The sequence below is a fragment of the Lucilia cuprina genome, chromosome 6, assembly GCF_022045245.1.
Source record: "Lucilia cuprina isolate Lc7/37 chromosome 6, ASM2204524v1, whole genome shotgun sequence".
Lineage (NCBI taxonomy): Eukaryota > Metazoa > Arthropoda > Insecta > Diptera > Calliphoridae > Lucilia > Lucilia cuprina.
Genome location: NC_060954.1, coordinates 31,576,171 through 31,596,034, shown reverse-complemented (window position 1 = coordinate 31,596,034; position 19,864 = coordinate 31,576,171). Strand labels below are relative to the sequence as shown.

The 19,864-nt window shown below is 26.3% G+C and overlaps 1 protein-coding gene across 3 annotated transcripts in view; it reads left to right on the top strand.

Moving 5' to 3' along the window:
• LOC111675348 (tyrosine-protein kinase Src42A) overlaps positions 1-19,864 on the top strand; it is a 101,789-nt gene that overhangs the window by 2,418 nt on the left and 79,507 nt on the right. The gene's annotated exons all lie outside the window — the stretch shown is intronic.

Here is a 19,864-nt window from a genome sequence, read left to right as displayed (position 1 = left end):
ATTTTATTTGTAAATAGCTAAACCCAGATTTTTAACGATTTTTTTAATTTCATTGTTTTAAAACGCTATAACTTTTGCGCGCACGAATAATACCTCTTATTCTCTCCTATATATAAAATATGCAAAAGGGAATAAACTTTAGGCAAATTATTTTTTTATATAAAATGTTTTAACTGTAATTTATTTCAGAACTATTAGTAGTAGTATAAAGAACGTAGTTTTTTCGAACAGTTTTTTATTTTTATTATTAATAATTTTCCATGAAATTAGTATTTTTTACTAAATTATCTTCAGTGAAAATCAATCCTATAAGTAATAAATAAAACCCAAAGTATTATTAATTATAAATTTATATAAACTATAACTAATTAGTATTTTTTTCTATTAATTTCACTTTGAATTTAATTTGAAATGTATGTAAGTTAAGTTAGCTGGCTGTTCGGTTGGTTTATAATATTGGAAACATTCGTTTTTACGTACATATTTACTTATAGTTATATTGTATCTGTTTAAGTACTTAATAATCATACTTGTATATGTTAGTTCGTTTGTATTGTTTTAAGTAATACAATAAATAACGTTAATTTTTTTGTTAGTTTCCATTCAATGAGCACAGGTTAGCAAATCGGATACAAAAATAATATTTAACAATATGTATATTTTCTCAATAAAAAATGTTTTAATGCACATTATTTTCACTTTAAATATTAATGAGGATTTTCGTTAAATAATAAAAAAAATTATCTAGAATTTGTTCAAGTTATTACAACTTATAAACATAAATATTTGTAACAATCTTTGATAAAATCACAATAGTATCTACAATTTAGTAAACCGGTCAAAATAATTCACTAAAATCAACTCAAAAGTACGACTGCTCGTTATGTTGCAGTAGGAAATAGCATTATTATAACCAGGGAAACCAAAATATGCAAATGCATGTTTTTTGTGGTGCGTCGTATGGACTCATGGATAAGATATTTATACGTTTCAGACCAATTTAAGAATTTTGGCATCGATTTGTTAGAGCATATTTTTGCATATTTTACCCATAAGAGCATAATTTTGCATGATTTGACTTTTTTAGCATATTTAAGGCATATTTTCGAGTTTTTAGAGCATATTTTACTCTTTTAGTGCATATTTTGATATTTTCGCTTTTTTTCGTTTTTGTACATTTTCAAAACTTTATTTAAAAAAAATAAAATTGAATTTTTTTATTTTTAATTTTTCAGCCTATTTTACAATTTTGAAAAAAATTCGTTTGTAGAACTTAAAAACTGCAAAAAATACATTACTCTCACGAAAACCAATGTTATAGTTTTTTGTTCAATAAAGCATTACATTTTAAATCAGACATAAAACCTATTACTTTTGATTTCATGAGACCAATCCATTTTTATAGTTTAAAAAACTAATTATTGTAATTTATGACAACACCGATTAAAATGTCAGTTTAGAAGCTATGAATACAATTGGTAGAAATGTGTCAAACTTTGTCGTTTGAAATATGTTTTTTGGGATCCAAATGGTTTCATGTTATTTATTGGTTATCTGAACGTAAAACGGAATTCTATTAAACTAGTTCTTCAAACTATGAGGTGAATCAATTATAAAAAATCTTGTAGGATGAAATATGACACTAAACATTTATTATTTCATTACAATTTCTGTCTTTTTGAGCTTTTCAATGTTAAAAAATAATGAAAAATTTTATTTTTAGAGCATTTTTTTTAAATTTTAAGAGTATATTTTGAGTTTTTTACGGCATATTTAAAGCGCTTAAAACACTTTTTTTAGAGCATGTTTTCGGTTTCCCTGATTATAACACAGCTTCAATAAATAATATTATATGTGAAATGCATTTTGCTTTGAATTAATATTTATGCTCATTTAATGCCCAAAAGAAAGCTTAGGCCATTTAAAAGCATTTTTCTAATAATAACCCTGTAATTAACAACCCATCAAAAAAATATCAAGAGCATAATCATCATAACCATATAAAACAAGTATGAATGTATAGTCGGGCATAGCCGACCATGTGAAACCTTACAACAGTCAATATGTGGATTATTTTTTAAATAATAAAGCATTTAATTTGTTTTTCCTCCTTATTCCGGAATATTTTTACTTATGGTTGATAAAAAAGGAAATTTTCTACAAAAAGGCACATAGAGGAGTAGGGTCCTATCCTTATACTTTTGATAGAGTAGTTAACGTCTAATTCAAAGTTATTTATGTAGAATATGATGGTGTTATTTTTCTTTATTAGTGAATTTTAACCTTCAAGTCATTTTCTGAAGGGGTGTTTGTATGAGTGCTAGGGTCAAATGATAATTACAAAAATTGCTAGAGTCATTTAAAGAGTATGGCTAAATTTAATCAAGGAAAATTACGATCGGAAAGACATAGCTAAATCGACTGATTCTCGAGTCGAGTGATTCTGAGCCATTTAGTATACTTATGATGTAGGACCAATACTTATGGGTATTACAAACATCAGCACAAACGCATAATAAAGTGTTCCTCTGAGTGAAAACACAGTCAAACATATCCAAAGTACTTTCAATTTTATTGAAAAACTAGTAAAATATACAGAAGAGTGTCATACGAAGAATTCGTTTATTTTGATATCCAAAATCGGATTTATACTTCTCCAAAAAAATTAGACTTTGTTAAATAAAAGTAGTCAAAAATGAACAAAACACCTTCAATGAGACACCAATGTATAATTAGTAGATTTTGCATACCAAGATGAAAGTTTTTACAGAAAAGGCATCCGTTATTAATAAATTTTATTAAAAGTAATTATTATCTAAAAACATAAATTTAAAAATTCTGACTTTCCAAAGTTTTTAAACACTTTTTTTGTAAAATAATTTCTTTACCTTCCATTTCTTTTTAAATCCCGATGAATTAAAATGAATAATATTATTTTGAAGGAGAGATTTATATTAGATTATTCACAATATTTTGTAATTTCTTTATTTGAAATCATACATTATTGATGATTATAAAAAATTTAAAACACAGAGTAAAGTAAATGATCCACATTTGTACATATAGTTTTTTATGTGTGAAAATTTCTGTTGCACGGTGTAATTATAAGAATTTAATTAAATAATTTTTATCTATTCTGTCGAAAAACATAGAAGTAATATAAAGTAAATGTTCCAACCTATATAAGTCTTTGTCTTTAGTGAATTTCACAGATATTGCAAATATAAAAACTGTTTTTTGTAAAAAAATATAATAAAAATTTAAATTATAATAAACAATTTTTGTTGATGTATTGTGACGTTATAATTTTTAAGTGACACAATCTAGAGTGAAAGAACATTAACCTTCCGCAACAAAAACACAAAGTTTATTTATAAACTCAATCACATAAGAAAAAATGTTTGTATTTCGTCAGCGCTGCATGAAGGCGTTGGTTGTTGGGCTGGCACACAATATATACAATACCCTATCCTACCTCTTTTTCTCCTTTTCTTTTACTTTTTCATTGCACTCTCTACAGTGATGTACAAGTGTGATTATTTGTGATTGTTTTATAGTTACAGATAACGATGGCTAATTGATGTCTCGACTGAAAAATCAAATAAGTTGTACTAGAAATATAAATAAATAAAAAATAAAATTATTGCAGATGTTGCATTTATTATTGCATTATTCAAAAATTGTGGGAACTTTAATGTTTTTAAACAGATGGCGCTTATAACCATGACAACAATTCAACTACTTAACTGACTTAAGTCCAAATTAAATATAAAAATTTCTTCAGATATATAAACAAATTTATCTGTAATTATATTTAAAATAGAAATAGACACATATTTTAACGCTAAAAATTAGTTTAATGTATTTTTGCAATTATATTGAACACAATTTGACATTTTCAAAAATATTCTCTACTTCTCTACTACAATTTTGTTCAGCTAAAAATAATTTTTGATTATTAAAATTCAATATTGTGTTATGTTGCTAGCTAAATTACCATCTCTGCATCTACCAAAACATAGTATGTAATGTAAATAAAACTAATAGAAATTTAACTTTTAAGTAATTAAAACATATATTATTATTTTATAATTTTGTGGAATAATATTAGGAAGCTCTAATGAGGAATTGTGTCATGCTATTAGATCTCATGAGACATTTCCAACATTTTACAAAAATTTATAATTTAAATTGTTATACATATGTATGTACATTAGATCGACTCACAAAAAAAAAAAAAGAGATTGAGTTACCCTCCTCAAAATATTTCCCGTTATATAATATGATGTTGCCCAAAATGTGTTGGGTTTAGTGTTGAACATTCGTGAGCTGGACAGATTTCACCTTTTCAATTATTTTTTTAAATTTTACAGTTTTTTCTTTAACAATATTTACGATATGAGGTATCGTTTGAAAGGTTTTATTGTTTCAAAGAAAACTTAAATTTAAAAAAATAATTCAAAAATATCTTTTTTTTTTAATTTTGGCCATCGCTAGGCATAAAATATTTTGGGAATGTACATACATATTTATGTATATAGATAAATGTTTTAGTTTTTTTCTTCAAAATTTATAAATACCTATAAATAATAAAAAATTAAAAACAATTATTAAACATGATTATTAAATGCATTTAAATTGATATAAAGAATTAATTGAGTCAATGAGGAATTATATTTTTTCATAATTTTTTGCTATCTTGGTTGAGATAATGGCCCTTAGATGGTTAATACACGATTTTTTATTTCAAAAACTTGTGTTATAAAATTATAATAATATTTACTAATGGCGGGTTTCTTACTCCTCTGTTAAACTAGGCTTAACTTGCTGTTAGATTAAACTTGGAACAAATTTAGGTGGACTTTAAACGATGATTTTTTGCAAACAATACTTTTGTAAAATTGAAAATTTTGCAACAATGTTAAATAAACATTTAAAACAATAATAAATAAAACAAAATAAATCAGAAAATTGCAATTTACTTAAAATATCAAGTTTTTGTTCTTCCGAAATCATTGTTTTATTGTTTTATTGTTTTTTTGTTAATTGTGTTTTCTCACTTATAACTTGAGTTTAATTGGCAAATTACACTCAGTTAAACTAATATAATAAGTAACTTTACTGAAAACTGAAAAACACGAAACATATATTAAACCAGGTTTAACCAAAGAATGGAGATTATCTTTATAAGAAAAACTCGATCTAAGTTTATTTTAGAAACAAAAGATAAAACGTGACCAAAGTAAAGATTTTTTACAAAATAACCCTATAATCATTAAAATATTTTGCCTGAAATGCAACCAAAAATAAAAAATTAAAAGAGGGAGAGGAGAGTTCAAAGATTATAACTGATTATATTCATTCATGTTCTAGTATTTCATAGAATATTTTATATAAATGGAACAATTACAAAATATTTAGGTTGTAGCATTTTATATGCATACATCTTGTTGTTTACTTATGCTTTCATTTTATGTGGGGTAGTCTCATCAAAATAAATACAAAAAAAGCCCATTATGTTTAGAGTTTGCTTAGAACACATTGCTTGAATGCACTCTTGGTCGATTAGATGATTTTTATCAAATCTGAAAATGTTAGCATATTCTTTTTGTAAATTACTTCTAAGCAACTAATATAAGATTCATGTGTTTTATTAAGGGTATAAATATAATGTTTTTTTAATATAGGCATTTCCACTGAAAAAAATCAATATGGTGGCTCGTATGGACTAATGCATAAGATATTTTCAAGTTTTAGACTGATTTAAGAATATTAGCATTCCTATTTAAGCGCACATTATTGCATATTTTAGCCATATAATAGTATAATTTTGGACGATTTTTATTTATTTATTTATTTATTTATTTATTTATTAATTTATAGCAGTGAATTACGTGATTCTTAACATATTTTATGAGAAATACTTATAATAACTTAGACCTATATTTTAAAGTTATTTTAAGTTATGTAGCATTCGTGAATTGGAAACATGCAGAAGGAAACCTTGCTATTAAAAACCTTCACTAGTTTGCATGATTTGGCATTAATATCATTATTAACGCATATGTTCGAGTTTTTCATTTTTGATTATTTCTAAAAAATTTTTTTCTTAAATTTTATTTTTGATTAAATGTCTGTTTTATAATTTTGCAAAAAGAAAATCGTTAAAAGTACAATAATTTCATGAAATACAATATTAAAGTTTTTTTCAATTAATCATTAGGTTTTAAATCAGGACATAAAACCGAAAACTTTTGATTTCATGGTATTTCTATCACAGCTTATTTGGCATTTGCCAGCTTTTTCATTAGTGTGTAAATGACAAAGGCGAATATTGACAACTTACTTGTTTTTTTTTTTATTAATCACTTCAAAAAAAAAAAAAATGTGGGCAAGTTTCGTTATTGGGCCAAGCTTTCATATTAAATATATAAAACTTTAAATTAGCATCCAAGCAAATAATTTAAAGTTATTCAAGAAGAAGGGAAATTTTAATGATTTCTTTAGTACGTATTCCAGTTAATGCGTTTTAAATACATGCCTTAATTCTAATAAATTGGTCATAAGTGAAAGCATGAAAAATTTCATTTAATTCACTTATGTAACTCTAATATAGCAATTTTAATATTTCGCTGTAATTAGCGATTCTCTTATGATTTAAAAAAAATGTGCATTTTATACAAAAAAATTAAAATAATTATTTTTAATGTTAACATTAAATTTTTTAGATTTTTTATTTTAAATTTGTTAAAATTAGTAAAATTAACTCTTTTTAAAAGTGCTTTGTTATATGGTACAAATTTTGTAACTGAATTTTCGACCAGTTCGCGTAGCCCAATTTGCCTGAAACTTGGCACACATAAAGACACTTGAAGACAATGAAGACAATTGAAAGGTTGTTTGTGAATTTAAAGAAATGAAATTGTCAAATATTAAAATTTCAAAGCAAATTGGAAAAATATTTGTTTGAATTTTCTTGGTTTGAGCTCAAATTAAGTAAAAACTGAAACAGTTGAAAATTTTATTTAATCTAATGTGATTAACAGATTTTAAAATATTAATATTAATTAAATTCGCATGAAAATCATCGAATGTTTATTGGTTAGAGGCACTCAGTTTAATGGCGAACTTTCCAAATACGAACTTGCTCGCCAATGACAAGCTAACGTTAAAATCATCCATGTTTCACCTAGAAATGATAGGGATAATATAGCGAAACTTCCTGAAATTGATGGTGAAATCTAATATACGCAAATATGTATGCGTTAACAAGTAGGAAAGTATAGTCGGGCATGGCCGACCCTACACCATAAGTATATTTTTAAAATTTTTATTTTTTTATAAAGAAACTTTTATGTTGAATATTACCATAATTCCAAAATATTTAAGCAATTTATTTATAAAATTTCTAAATGTGGCTTTATATAGGTCAAATATGAGCCGATCCTCGGTAAATTTGGGAAATGGATATATTTTTAAATAACAGTTAGTTTTGTTGAGTTTCATTGCGATACAAATGGTTACAAGTCAATTTTACACGTTTAGAACATTTTTTTGTATGGGGGCTAGGGTCAAATAAGGGCCGATCCTAACGAAAATCTGCAGTGTCATTTATATTTACATAAAACTTATTTGTTCCAATTTTTAAAGAGATAGTAGGCTTCGTCCCTGTGCCAAAAAACATGCTTGGTCCAAATTTCATCAAATTATCTTGAAAATTGCGGCCTGTACCTTGCGCACAAGGTTTACATGGACAGCCAGCCAGCCGGACAGACGGACAGACATGTCTTAATCGACTCAATAAATGATTCTGAATCGATCGGTATACTTAAAGATGGGTATTGGACCAATATTTTTGTATGTTACAAACATCAGCACAAACGAATAATACCCTCCCCACTATAGTGGTGTAGGGTATAATAATATTTCCATTTATATTTTATATAAATTATATGTCTGATTTTAATTTCTTACACTTCAAAAGTGTGCTTCTTTTTGTGTTGTAACATTTCCAACATTTACTTTAGTCATATGCTATTGCTAAGTAACTACCTGTACGAAATTGTTTTCAAATTACTTTCTACAAAATATTAAATATATGTAAAAAACAAAATAAAACAAAACAAGGCTGCAAAAAAAATAACAGTATTTTGTAGTACACAAACTGGGTTCTTCGTGCCATTTATTTTGTTTATGTTGTTATTGTTGCTTTTCATGAAAAAATAATAAAACGTGCAAAATTCAATAAGTTTTTTCTTTTCAGTTTTGTTTAATTTTTTTTAATTTTGTTTAATAAAAAATAGCGAATTGTTCCAATCTAAATGTATAGTAAAAATTAAAACACTTCTTTTGCAAGAAATAATATGTAATTAATTTTATTTAATTTTATTTTCCTAATATTTATTTAATCTCTGATAATTATTTATACAAGTTTTATATTTTTACTTTAAGTTAAAGACAATTACAGACATTTTAGTTTACAACCATTATAACCATAATTTTTGGTTTATCACAAACACATTATGATTACGAAAATAATACTACGTGTAAAGATACTATGCAATTATTATAAAATAGTAAAAATAAACTAAAACAAGTAGGAAAGTATAGTCGGGCATGGCCGACCATATAATACCCTACACCATGAGTATATTTTTACAATTTTTACTTTTATAAAATTTTTATTTTTTGTAAAGAAATTTTTATGTTAAATATTATCATAATTCCAAAATATTTAAGCCATTTATTGATAAAAAACTAAAATTTCTAAATGAGGCTTTATATAGGTCAAATATGGGCCGATCCTCGGTAAATTTGGGAAAAGAAACCAAATTTAATATTTTTTTTTGCTGCAAAATAAATAAATAAATTTGTTATATTATCTAGACAGTCCTTAGGTTTCATATCACCCTTTTTAAAATTTCAAAAATTTACATTTACTTAAATTAATTAAGCTTTTTTTAAAAAAAAGTCCATAAAATTACCTCACTAAAGTATTCGAATTTTTCCTGTATTTTACATTTCATCATCGATCGGTATACTTTAAGGTGGGTATTGGACCAATATTTTTGTATGTTACAAACATCAGCACAAACGTATAATGCCCTCCCCACTATAGTGGTGTAGGGTATAAATATAAATATAAAAAATAAAATCTTAATATTAATATTATTTTACACTATTAGTTTGATTTTAATAAATGAACTTGCTAATTATTTCTTTTAATTCATTTGTCTTTTAAGTTTTTGTAGCGGCTTAGTTTGGTCATTGTTTTGTTATACGTTCTTGTATAATTCTGTTTTGAATACAAATGGCCATCGTATTTCCATAATAAACCATTAAATTGGCCAACAAAAACGTACTTGTAGATTTTTGTCTTTGCTTTCAACCTGTATTCTTGGTTACGCACATTCACTTGTAAATGAACATATTTTTACATACATTCATATATTTATAAATAGATATCGACACCTAAAACGCAAACGTCTGGTATAATACAGCACTTTTATAAAAAAAATTATTTCGATTGGTTTTTCTATAAAAATCTTAAGTATTGAATTGAAGTTATGCCTACTAGAAAACAATTTTGTTTAAAGAAAAAAATGAATCTTCATACAACTATTAATAAAAAACAAATTACTTTCACGGTCTGGTAGACCAGAGGTTGTGAGTTGGATTCCCACCTGAGGTACTGGTTAAGGAGCGCGCAAGAGGGATGATAGAGGACTATGTGTATTTCTTCGGATTTGATGTATATACATCCTCCTTTCAAACTAACTTTTGGTTACTGTCTATGTATAAATACTTTGTATAAATATGAAAGACTTTAAAACGGTGCAAATTTTGTAGTATTCTATTATAAAATATAACTTTGATTTATGCCAGTCTTCTAGTAAATAAACGATGTGTTAATTAAGATCATTTTCGTTTTAGCTGACGTTAGTTATTTTAATAAGTATGTGTGTACATTAGACCGACTTGCAGAAAAGTGTTGTCCATTCGTGAGCTGGACAGTTTTCTAGAAAATATCGTATGGGGACACGATTTTTCATGTTAAATTCAATATTTCAGCCAGTTTAAAATAATCTTTCTTATGTTTTATAATGGTTTCCAAAATATTTCATGTCTATCAATGGCCGTTCGCGAGCTGGACCGTGTACAAAAAAGTACCTTTTTAGTTATTTTTTTAAATTTTACAGTATTTTTTAAACAAAATACATATACAATATTTGGTATCATTTGAATTATAAATATTTAGGAATATGACAATTTTTAGCAGACGTTGATTTATGATTAATACATCATTGAACGCGGCCTAAACCTCCTTTCAAACGATACGTTATATTAGATATTTTGTTATAAAACAAAACAAAAATTTGAAAAAAATAATTCCAAAATAGCTTTTTTTAATTTGGTCCACGAACGGTTTTTGCTAGACTTAAAATATTTTGGGAATCATCATAAAACAAAGCAAGGTAAATCTTAAGAGGGGTAACAAAAATACGTTTTAGCTTTCCATACAAAGTGAGTCGGTCTAATGTACTTACATACAGTGTCTCTCATAAGTATTCGAATTTATGTATAGTATGAAAAGAAACCAAATTTAATAACATATTTTGTATGCAAAATTAGTAAATTAATTTGTTAAATTCTTTAGACAGTCCTTATCTTTAATATCACGCTTTTTAAAACTTTAAAAATTCACATTTACTTAAATTAATTTAGCTTTATTTAAAAAAAGTCCATAAAATTACCTCACAAAAGTATACGAATTTTTTCTGTATTTCATATTTGACTATATTATACGAAACACAAAAATTAGAATCGGATGATTTGCTAAAAATTGTTTTAAGGCGTAACTATCAACCGAATGGATATATTTTTGGACCATTTGGTCCACAATTTTGGGGCATTTGTACCATCTTTATATGTAATATCATTAAAATGGCGGTTTTTGGCAATATTTGTATTTTTTTTCTACTTTTTCCCAGAGATAAAACCAAAATTTGTTATTGGGATTTAATATACCCCTTGGGGTATTTAAAAATAATATTTTTTATTACAAGAATCTGTATTTAAACGTTTCAAGATATATTATTGGAATCATTCTTCTATCGCTAATTCAATTTATTGGAACTCAAGTCCATTTTTATAATACTAGGGTCAAAAATTTTCAGGGAAACTTGTCTTCTATATATTGTTTTAGATATCAGCTGTTATACATTTTAAGTTTTCAATATATTGTGGAAGTTTATAACTCCAAAGCATGCCTCGAAGAAACGCCATTCAATATAGTGGAATCATTATTTTTATAACCAATGGCGTCTAGGCTGAATGTCACCATATCATTATGGTCTAACTCAAAAATATTGATATCTGTTTTAATATTATCTACTATGATCAAAATAAGCCCAAAATTTTTTACATACAATGTTGTTGTAATGGGCAACATAATCGTGAATGTTATGAGTAGTAAAAACTAAAATCTACTGTATAGGATGACGTTTTGTTAAGGCATGTTTTGTAGTTGTACACCGCTACGATGTATTGAAAATTTAAAATATATTAATGCTAATATCTACAATTATATATACTAGCCAACTTTGTTGGAAAATATCGATCCTAGTGGTACGAAAAGGGACTTAAGATCCAGATAATTCAATTAGAAACAGAAGAACGATACCAAAAATATATCATGAAATGTTTAAAAACAAATCCTTATAACAAAGATTATTATTTTTAGATACCTAAAGGAATCTATTGAATCCCAATATTAAATTTTGGTTTTATCTCTTGAAAAAGAGAAAAGAATGTCAAATATGGTCAAAAATCGTAATTTTAATGATATTGTATGAAAAGATGGTACAAATGTCCCAAAATTGTGGACCAAATGGTCCAAAAATATATCCATTCTGTTGATAGTTACACCTTAAAACAATTTTTAGTAAAAAACATTCGATTCTAATTTTTGTGTTTTGTATAATATAGTCAAATATGAAATACAGAAAAAATTCGTATACTTTTGTAAGGTAATTTTATGGACTATTTTTAAATAAAGCTAAATTAATTTAAGTAAGTGTGAATTTTTAATGTTTTAAAAAGCGTCATATAAAAGCTAAGGACTGTCTAGAGAATTTAACAAATTAATTTATTCATTTAGCATACAAAATGTTATTAAATTCAGTTTCTTTTTATATTATACCTAAATTATTACTATTATTATTATTATTATTAATATTATTATTTATTAATTAGTATTTCAAATACTTTATCTTTAGAGCTATATTACATTTTGATTTACTTTAATATTAATTTAAAATTATTAAAAACTCTGATATATATTATTTTTCACAAAATTTACACAATTTCTTTTAAATATATTAAAATTTTGTTCATTCTTGGTCTCCGTTGGTAGCAGATTAAACAGTTGCAGTCCTTTGTAGAATAGGGCCCTCTTCATTTTATTGCTTGTAGCTTTGTGCAGTCTAAAATCGTTCGCATTTCGTAGATTATAGGGCTGTATTTGGCTGACATAAGTTATTTGATCTGTTAGGTATTCTGGTGCATTTCCCATTTTCATTTTGTATATAAATATCAATGTATTAAGTTGAAGCCGCTGCCTAATATTTAACCATTTTAAAGTGTCCAGCATAAGTTGTATTGGTGTAAACCTATTGCACTTTATAATTGACCTCATAGCCTTGTTTTGTAGCTTTTGTAGTCTCTCAATTTGATTACTTGTAAGACATGAATATAGAATTGTAGAACCGAATTCAAAGTGTGGTTATAGTTATAGTTGAAATTTTATTTCTTATTCTCCTAAAGAAACCAATTTTTTTCCCGATCTTTTTGCATATGTATTCTACGTGGTCTTTAAAGTTCATATTTTTATCAATTATAAAACCTAAGTATTTTATATAGTCTACTTTTTTAATTATTGTATTATTAATTTCGAAATTTAAGTTATTGTCCATGTTTATTTCTAGTATTTTTGTTTTATTTTCATTTAGTTTAAGTTTATTCATTTTGAGCCAATTATTTATAGTTATCATATCTTCCATTAAATTATTTACACATTCCTCATTCGTATCCGATTCATTGAAAATTAGAGTATCGTCCGCGTATAATACTATCTCACATTTTTTTAGTATATTTGGCATGTCATTTATATAAATAATGAATAGAAGAGCCCCTAGAATTGATCCTTGTGGAACCCCGTATTCATTTTCAATTTCGATTGATTTAATGTTGTTCACTTTAGTTATTTGTTTTCTATTTGTTAAATATGATTCAAACCATTTCAATTCTTTATTTTGAATTCCATAATTGTATAATTTCTGTATAAGGATGTTTCTATCGATAGTCTCAAATGCTCTTTTAAAATCTAGAAAAATCGCCATAATTTTTTTATTTTTATTAATATTTTTCCACCTGTTTATGATATAATTGACCGTTGTTTCACATGAAAAACTTTTTCGAAATCCGGATTGATATTTGGATAATATATTATTTGTTTCTAAAAATTCTTCAAGTTGGTTTTTTACAATTTTTTCCAAAATTTTTTCACATAATTTTAATGTATCAATCGGACGAAATTCTTCACATTTATTCGTTTTTGGTATTTTTTCGATTGGAGTTATCATTGAGGTTTTCCAATTATCCGGGAAGATTCCAGTTTCCAATGATTTATTTACAATTTTTAGTATATTACAACCAATTAAATTCCAATTATCTATTATCATTTGGATATTAATGTTATTAAAGTCTGGTTTATTTTTGATTTGTTTACATATTTGTTTAAGTTCTATACTTGATATTGCACGAAAATTAAATCTAGCATTTATCACATTCATTTGATTATTATATTGCACATGTTCTATATTATCTCTTATATCCTTAATACTATTCACGAAGTATTCGTTAAATTGTTTTGATATATCACAGTTATTCTTATACTCTATATTATTAAAAATCACAGATTGTATCACAGATCGGTTTTTCTTTAGGACTAAGTCTTTAATATTTTTCCACATTTGTTTTTGGTCTTTGATGTTGCTTATTTGTTTATTAATATAATCGTTTTTTTCATTTTCTAGTTTTATTTTGTATATATTTCTAGCACTTTTATATTCATTCCAGGCATGATGTGTATTTTCTATTTTAGCAATATTATACTTTATAATTTTTTCTTTCTTTAAAATTTGTAATTGTCTGTTAAACCATTTATTTTTAATACTTCTTTCATTTATCGATTTTTTAATTGTTAGTCTCTTAATAGAATCTTCTAAAGCTTTATCAAAAAGATTTACATTGTAGTTTATGTCTTGGTCTTCTTCAAATTTTAATCTGCCATTTATTTCTCTTTGGAATTTAAGTTTATTATATTTAAAGTATTCTATTTCTCTTTTATTTATATGATTAGTTTTTTCATCATTGATTTTTATTTCAATTATCTCATGATCGGATATTTTATTTATTTTACTGTTATTTATTATTGTGTTTGTTTTGTTCGTAATGACATAATCAATTATTGTTCTTGAGTTACGCGTAATTCTTGTATATTCAGTTACCATCTGTTTTAGTCCATTATCATTTATTATCTGTTTCAACTTATTCTTGTATATACTGTCCTTGGACCAATCTATATTAAAATCTCCTGCAATAATGATATCCGTTGTTTTTTCGTTAAGTTCTTCTATTGTTTCTTCAAATGTTTCATAGAATTCAGATTCTTGACTACTAGGAGATCTATAAACTGCAGCTATTATCATTGAAATTTGATTATATTTAATATTATAAGCACTTATCCAGAATTTCGATTCACATATTTTTTCTTGTAATAGTTTCACTTGCCAATTTTTATTAAAATAAACTATTAATCCACCGGTTCTTGTTGAGTTTGAAAGTGTTGCAAAATGTTGATAATTATCGAGTAGTATTTCATTTTCGTCTATTTTATCCGTTAGGTGTGTCTCTGTTAGAATTATAAAATCAAACTTCTTGGATCTGCTATTGCTTCCAATTGGTTGAAGTTATTTGTTAGTCCTTGTATGTTTGAGTACATTCCTTGTATATTCTTTCGTTGTTAATCTACCAAGCCCATTCTTCGTTCCTTCATTTTTAGCTTATTCTGGTATACTGGACATTCTCTGCTTATGGTTGCATGATTTTCATCAAGTCCTAGGTTCAATCGTTTATTGGTTCTTATACAGTTTATGCATTTATTTATATATTCTTTATTACACTCTTTTGTCTTGTGGTTTCCGTTACATTTAAAGCACACTTCTTCATTTTTGCAGTTTAGTGACTTATGATTAAATCCTTTACATTTATAGCATTGTGTTATTTCTGTTCCGTCAAATATTCTACATTTTTCCCATCCAATATTTAATTTTTGTACCGATAGTATTTTTGGGTATGCTTCATTATCTACTTTTATTTTAGCATTAAATATTTTTCTATTATTTCTCTTAATTTCATATATTTTTATAATTTCCATTTTGCTTCCTTCTAGAATTTGATTTTGTTTCTTCATTTTTTCAATTAGTTCATTATTTCCGTATTTGAAACTCATATCCGTAACAACAATTGACTTGTCGATTTCATTTGGTACTTTAATTTCATATTCTTCACTCATTTCATTTTCAATTGCAGTTTTGATTTTTTCCCGTTCATTTGTGTTCTCACTTTGTATCACTAAGGCACCATTTCTTTTATTTTCAATATTTATAATTTTAAAGTTTACAGGGTCTACCTTTTTATTTAAATCATCTTTGGTTTTTTCTATTTTTTGTTTTTCTTTTGGTTTTATAATTAAAGGAGCCTGATTTTTAACTTCTGGCAACACCATATTATTTTTCAATGCATCTGAGAATGATAGTTTGTTTTGTTTGACACTTGTTTCTTTTATAGCTTTTTTTATTTCATTACACATTTTGACGTTTGATTGTTCTATATTGTTACATACTTCTTGGTTTTTATTTTCATGTTCTTTTATTGTGCCGTAAAGTTTCTTAATTTCTTCAACGTTTTTTTCACATGATTTTTGTGTTTTATCTATTATTTTGAGTCTCTCCTCGTACCTATTTTCAATAGCTTGCAATAGTTGTTTTATTTCATTTTCATTTTGTTTTAGTGATGTCTCAAATTCTCTTTTATATTCTTTTAAATTCTGTTTGTTTATTCTTACTCCGTCTTGTATTTCTCCTAAAACAAGATCAACATTCCTTATGTATTGCATGCAGTCCTCGCAAATGAACCTTATAAAATTATTTGCCTCTAGCATTCCCATTGAGTATTGATCCACTCCTGAGCATTTTTTTGTACAGTGATATATTTTATCACATACACCACTGCATCTAATGCCAGTCTCACCTCTAATGGCTGACTTGCACGTATTGCAATCAGTCATTGTTGGGCTGTTTTAAATTAGTTTTTATCCAATAATATGATTTATTTTTAATAAACTTGATTATTCACTGTTGGGTATATAAATAATATGTATTTTAATAGTCTTTTTTCTATTTTTTTAAACCTTATTATATATATTTTTTTAATTTCACTCAGAGTTTTTCGTTTTTGCTTCTTATCGCGCTTTCGCTTTTCATTCAAATACTTATGAGAGACACTGTATGTATGTATGTATGTATGTATGTATGTATGTATGTATGTATGTATGTATGTATTTATGTATGTATGTATGTATGTGTGTATGTATGTATGTATGTATGTATGTATGTATGTATGTATGTATGTATGTATGTATGTATGTATGTATGTATGTATGTATGTATGTATGTATGTATGTATGTATGTATGTATGTATATATGTATGTATATATGTTCAAATAAATAAACACTAAGCTGTTGACCATTACAACTTGAATATTTCATTACTAAACTGTCTGTAAAAATACATATTTATATTTATTATTATTTTTTTACTTTAAAATGTTCTTAACCAAAAAAAGAGTTTCCTGTTGTTTGTTTTTTATTTCTAAACTAATATTTTTATTTACAAAAACATATTAAGAAAAATTAATAAATAATATTTGGCTTAATTTAGGACGGTTTTAAAGCGTCCCTATGAAAAAATTACACTTTTGAAATTATACGAAATTTATAAAACTTATATACAATTTGTTTCCTTCATGCGAATTATTATATTTATTATTATAAAGTGTACCTTACACCTTTCGTAATTTTGTTAATATAATAGAATTAATCAAAATCGAAAATTTCAATGGAAATATGTTCCTTTTTTCTTCTTCCAAGATCATTTGCTTTCAATGAACATTTAACTAATGAAATAATAAACCGGAAACATTTGGAAAATTAAATTCTTTTTAAGTTACATGAAGAACATGTTAAAAATTACTTATTTTTAAAAAATTTTATAAAATTTTGAATGGAATTTAGAAAATTTATTTGTCATAGAAAGTTTTTGTTGTAAAATGAATGTTCAGATGACATTTTAATGTATAATGTATAATTTAAGGTATAACTGCCTTATGCAAAAACGATTACTATAGTTAACAATGGTTTACTACACAGTTTTTCCATATAAAAACAGGTTTTAACAACCATTATTAACTTAATAATCGTTTTTGCATAACGCAGTAAATATTTTTTATTAAATGGGTCTTGTCTATAGGTCTTATTTTAGTATGAAAATGTTTTTTATAAAAGTTTAATAAAATAATATGAATTATGCCCATGTGTATATGAAAGAAAATCTTATTCAATACATAACTAAGTAAATACAAAATCAAATAATTGAATATTCTAACTGTAAGCAAAAGCTTTTTAGTTTGTTTACATCGTACAGAATGTGTTTTGTTTAATTTGTTTATTGCAAAAAAAACTTAAAGCTTTTCTATCAACAACACAACATGCTAATGTTAATTTTACAATATGTACTGTAGTAATTTGTTTTTGGTTAATTGTCGTTATGATGCACCAATGTTAGGCACATTTGCTAACACCCAGTCAAAATTATAATAAATGGATTTTTATATAACAAGGTACTTAATTTAAAAAGTATAAACATATAATTTTACTCCTTATTCATAAAAAACTTCCAATCAAAAAAGTGTCAAAAAATATACAGTAACCAGAATTGTTTTAAATTCAGGTGAAAATCCTCTGAATTTAATATTAGCATGTCATTGAAGAATGTTGTTCATTTTTGACAACTTTGAACTACATGTTATCTTATTATATTGGAAGCAGTAAAAATTCGATATTTAAATGTCAAAAATAAATCACATTCTTTCAAAGACGCACTTAAGTTGTTGTTGTAACAGCTCGACTATGGCCGATAGTTCTTTCCTGTGGCCGATAGTTCTTTCCGGAGCGAAGATCCAATTGTCATGGGAACGACGCACTTATGTCAATTACATTGCTTTCTCACCAAAATTGATGTGCTTCGAATGTTATTTGTAACATTCGCTGTTCACTATGCTCAACTGGCTCTCGGTCGATCTCCTTGCAAGAAAATTGGCTATGTCAACTGCGGACAGATTGAGTGTAACTGGCAAGTGGAATCAATGCTCCATAGGCCATGCTAGGATCATAAGGAGTGAGATCGAAAAATTCTTAACACACGTTTTTCATTACATTTTTCAACCAAAGTATTATTTGATTTTTTTTTGATCAAGTTACCTTTGAAAAACATGTCAGTTATTATGTGTAATGTCAATTATATTATTTTTTTGTTAATCTGATTAAAATGAGTGACCAGAAAAAAGTGCGTACTAAAATTATTAAATATTTTCAACTAAACCCAACTTGGTCTTTCAAAAAGTTGGCCAAGCATACAAAGGTCTGCCGTCAAACTGTTTCCAATGTTATTAAACAGTACCGGGAGAACTTGTCAGTTGATAGAAAACCTGGTTCAGGTAGAAGGAATGGTCCACATGATGTTTCTAAAGCCAAAAAAATAGAACGCATTTTCAAAAGAGCTCCCAACACATCCGGTAGGAAAGCAGCTCGGTTAGCTCAGTGCTCGGACTATTTGGTACGAAAAGTTAAAGCTAATGCAGGTTTAAAAACATACAAGGCTCAAAAAGTTCCTGTCAGGAACGCTGCTAAAAATTTAGAGGCCAAAAACAGAGCACGGAAATTGAAGTCAAGTTTTATAAAAAATATTCTTGCTGCATAATGGATGACGAAACGTATGTTCTGGCAGATTTTTCGCAACTTCCAGGTCAAAAGTTTTATGTTGCTGATGCTCGAGAGAATGTTGAAGAAAAGTTTAGGACCCAAAAGCAGACAAAATTTCCCAGAAAGTTCTTGGTATGACAAGCAATATGCAGTTGCGGCAAAAGAAGCCAATCATTTGTTACAACGGGCTCTATAAATACCGAAATTTACATCAAGGAATGTTTACAAAAAAGGCTGCTTCCATTCATAAGACTTCATAATGTGTCCACTTATTTTTGGCCTGACTTGGCATCCTGTCACTATGGTAAACAAGCACTTGAGTGGTACAAGAACAATAATGTGGTATTTGTACCAAGAGAGGCAAATCCTCCAAACTGCCCGGAGCTAAGGCCAGTGGAGAGATATTGGGCTCTTGTTAAAAGAGAATTGAAGAGTACAAAAAAGGTGTCCAAAAGTGTGGTAGATTTTAAACGGAGATGGACTACATGTTCGAGCAAAGTGACAGAAAGCACTATAAAAACGTTAATGGAAGGGTTTCCGAAAAGGGTTCAAAATTTCATCACTAGTGATTAAAACTATAAAAATATTTTTTTTTTGTAAATTGTAATAATAATTTGAATCAAATAAAAAAAAAATAAACCTGTAAGTTTAGTGGTTTCTTTTTTATAAACATATATGTATGTTAAGAATTTTTCGATCT